The sequence below is a fragment of the Manis pentadactyla genome, chromosome Y, assembly GCF_030020395.1.
Source record: "Manis pentadactyla isolate mManPen7 chromosome Y, mManPen7.hap1, whole genome shotgun sequence".
Lineage (NCBI taxonomy): Eukaryota > Metazoa > Chordata > Mammalia > Pholidota > Manidae > Manis > Manis pentadactyla.
The window spans coordinates 28,238,439-28,242,430 of NC_080039.1; the positions used below are offsets into that span (position 1 = coordinate 28,238,439).

The 3,992-nt window shown below is 41.8% G+C and overlaps 1 pseudogene; it reads right to left on the minus strand.

Moving 5' to 3' along the window:
• Window positions 1-1,881: 1,881 nt before the first annotated feature.
• LOC130682124 (protein sprouty homolog 3-like) lies at window positions 1,882-2,748 on the minus strand (annotated as a pseudogene).
• Window positions 2,749-3,992: the final 1,244 nt, after the last annotated feature.

Below are 3,992 nucleotides of genomic sequence, written 5' to 3' on the forward strand. Positions count from 1 at the left end.
TGAGAGAAATCTTCTGCATACGTGGATGTTTTATTGCCCTCATCTAGCTTGGATTAACACATAGTCTACAGGCACACACCTGATCATCTACATTTGCTCTCTTACAACACTAAACTATGTTTTCTACCTTTATCTAATATCTATCTACCACTTCAGCATTTTATTAAAAATAATAATAATAAAGAGAAAAATGTGGTATCCACATATAAATCAAGTATAAAAATCAAATGAGTATTCATATTTGAACTGTTTATAGTTAAGAATGCATGAGCAAAACCGAAAGTTTCTGTGATGACTGCCCTTGTACTGTTCACCATGTAACTTATTCACTATGTAAGAATTTGTTCTCCATGTAAGAACTTGTTCGTTATGCTTCAGAAGATTGGAGACTGACAAAAATTAGGCTTGGGGTGTATTAATGATTGTGCATTGAGCATTGACCCACCTATACAGAATTTTATTGTTGTTAACAACCATTTGATCAGTAAATATGAGAGTTGCCCTCACCGAAAAAAAAAGTACACACTTCCAATTGTAAAATAAATAAGTAACCGGGATGTAATGTGTAGCATAAGGAATATAGTCAAAATATTGTAACAAATTTGTATGTTGATAGCTGGTACCTAGAATTATCATGTGTATAAATGTTGAATCACTGTGTTGTACACCTGAAACTAATGAAAAAAAAAGAAGAAAAAAGATTCCTTTCAGCTCTAAAATTGTCTTACGACTTTTTATATCCATAATTAAGGCCTGAGCCATGCAATCTCAGGGCAGTTAGCTTCTAAGGGAGAACAGACCTCTGTAATATCCTTTGCTTTGTCCACTTAGCTACAAAGCACATCTGCCTTTGGCACTTGGGTCAGACATACAACATTATGAGCATCCTGATTTACTATCCTACTCAGCTTGCTAGTGGAATCTGTCAGTACTATACGCTTATTAGGAAAGGGAGTGCAACTCCAACTAATTGGACCAGAAAATGTAAGATAACTTAGTTTCATATGTTCACAACTAGGTGAGTGTACTTATGGGTTCATACACACATCAAAGATATAGACTATTGCTAATGATCAGTTCATTATAATAATCCATTTCCCTTAATCAGTAAATAGTGTAACAGAGCAAAGTTTGGCATCGAAGGAAACACCTAGTGAAAAACAGCACTTCTGGATGTGTTAGAGAAAGACAGACAGGTAGAGAGATATAGATCAAACAAACTAGAAATACAAGTAGAGAAAGGATTAGTCTGAAAGAGGAGAAGGGAAGGAGTAGAAAGGAAAGAGGTGGGAAAGCAAAGAGAGGAAAAATTAAAGAAGAGAGAGGGTCAGAATGCAGAGGGAGGGAGTACAGAAAACAATAATGAAAGAAGAGGGGAGGAGAAAGAGAAGAGCAAAGAAGAGAAAAGCAGTAAAGAGGGAGAAGGGGTCAGATTCCCTGGAGTATTGAATGCTGCTCCACATGGACCTGTGAAAACCATCTTAGAAGAAAGCTTCCAAAGGTGCTGTGGAAGGCAGAGTAACACTCAAAGCCTGCATCGAGAGGCATTATATTGGGGGGCCCCTAAACCTCCATGTTGCTGGCTCTGTCAGTCCTCAGTGTCCAAATCTCGTGCCTACATATCACCTGAATTTGCCAAGACAGCCATAAGGGCAGATGGCTGGGTGTAAAAGGTTTAAGCAGAGTGGGATAGATACTGTGAGAAAGAACAGGCATCCTACACCAGGATGTACTTGGCCATACCCCTGACACTAGAGGAACAAAACTGGTGAGCCCCTAACTTTGGCAACTTTACCCCTCCTCCCCATCTTCAAAGACGAGGCCTAAGCTTTACTGATAGGGGCTAGAAGGAAAAAGCTCTGGATCCATTTTCTGGGAAGGTCATACACACTTCTCCTGGGCCTTTGGGAAAGGCGCATTACCATAAGAGATTTTTCTGCACACAGTGTTGGTATGCCTCTTAGGGTGGCAGCCTGGTCACCTGAGGCTATCATAGCTCTGCTGGCACAGATGGAGGCATCCACGTGTAGGCAGGTAGCAGCACAGGCAAGGTAGGAAGAGCGAGATGAGGCTCATGGCTGCCCAGCGGGTGATGAAAGAGCCAGGCCCACAGGAGCAGGGCTCATTAGCACAGTTGTCTTCGTCATCAGTTCAGCAGAGGTAGAAGAGACCCTTAGCACAGCAGAGACAAGTTCTGTAATCAAGAAGGCTCTCAGCAGAGCAAAGGCAATGCTGGTTGCACAGCCAGCAGGAGGGGAGAGAATGAGCTGCTGTACAGAGGATACATTTGCAGCACCCACACTCCTCGCATATGAAGAGGTGCTCACTGGGGTGCACTGCAGATTGCTCAGTTTCTCCCTGCAGAGCACCACCAGCCATTAAGTGGGCCCCTGATCCAGGCAGGGTTTGGATGATTGAAGGGCCTGAAGGTGAGCGCGTAATGCTGGTCAAAAGCCTTCGATCAGAGGCAGTGGTGCTATGGGATACTGAGCTGGCAATGCTAGACTGGCTGAGATGCTGAGGCAAGGGCTGCAATTGATGGCACTGGCTGCAACTGCAGGGAAGGGCAGTAGGCATGGAAGCCAGGGACCACTCAGATTTGTGGGTTTGCACGATAAGGGAAGGGCTGGAGAGGGCCTGATTACAGGGGGCTGAAGGCCGTTCCACATAATCATTGCTAGCATGAGTAGACCGCAGCTATTCAATAGGCAGAATTTGTTGGAAATCATCTGTCACTGTGGCATCCATTTTGCCTTGGTTCTTGAGTTCTGAGCGGTTTTGGCTCAGGGTGGCACTTATGATGAAAAAGAGCCCTTGTAGTTACATGGGCATTAGGGCACATCAGAAAATCCTAGGAGAGAAGGAATAGAAGTAATAAATAAGAACAGACAGTTATGAGTACATTGCAGGGAAACACCAAAGCTTGGGCCCTATCACCACCACTACCTCTATATAGGCAAGTCTGGTCATACTATCCAAAGTGTAAAGCACTTTGGGAGCAAAGAGCTCATTCATTCCTTCTGCATTCTGTCATATGACTAGGGTTACAGGAGCAGCGAGCTCATTCAAATGTTTGCTAGAAGGGAAATGTAGGCCTTGGGCATCAAAATTCTAATAAAAATGGAACCTAATTTTAGGCCACTTCCTGAAGCAATGCTGATGTAACAGAGAAAGCTTTAAAATTCTTCCATGAGAAGTATGTCTATATATATATATAATATTAACTGAAATACGTGATAAGCATAAATAAACAGGTAAGAAAAGACTCACTTGATTCAATGAATATAGGCAAGGAACCCAAATGTAGTAAAGGCAGACATACAGCAAAGACACAGAGAGCAAAAATTTGTAGAATAATAGGAAAAGGGCCTCCAAGAGTATAAGGAAGCCAACACTAATCATCTTGAAGTTTTTTTCACCTCTCAGGATGCTTTATCTTACTGAGGGGGAAATTCTTTCTGCATGGCAGTATGGCTCCAGTATCAAACTTGTATATGTTATGCAGTAACACTGGGAATGGGGAAACCCTAGAAGATGGGCCCTGAATTATTTCAAATATCACCTGTAACTGTACCTATCGCCTCCCATCTTAAGTCAAGTCTACATTGATATGATTTACTAGGCAGAATCTGCTTGGACTGCTTTTCTCTACCTTTTATTTACACAAAAAACTGGCATTCTTTAAACAGCAACAATGTTCTTATATCAAATTTAAGACACACTGAATATCTAGAAAGCATATGTTTGTGTCTATCACAATCAGGAAGAGTTGGTAGTCTTTCCCTGAAGGTTTTGGTTGAGCCAAAAAGACGAACTCAAGAAAACCTACATACAAATCCCAGAGTCATCCTGGAGGCATTAGGACCTAGGAAACACTAGCACAAATAAAGTTTATATTTGAAATCCATCAGATTTCAGGCCTTCTCAAAATAGATCGATTACTCACATCACTGTATGGGATGTAAAGCTTGCATAATAGAAATGAACAAGTG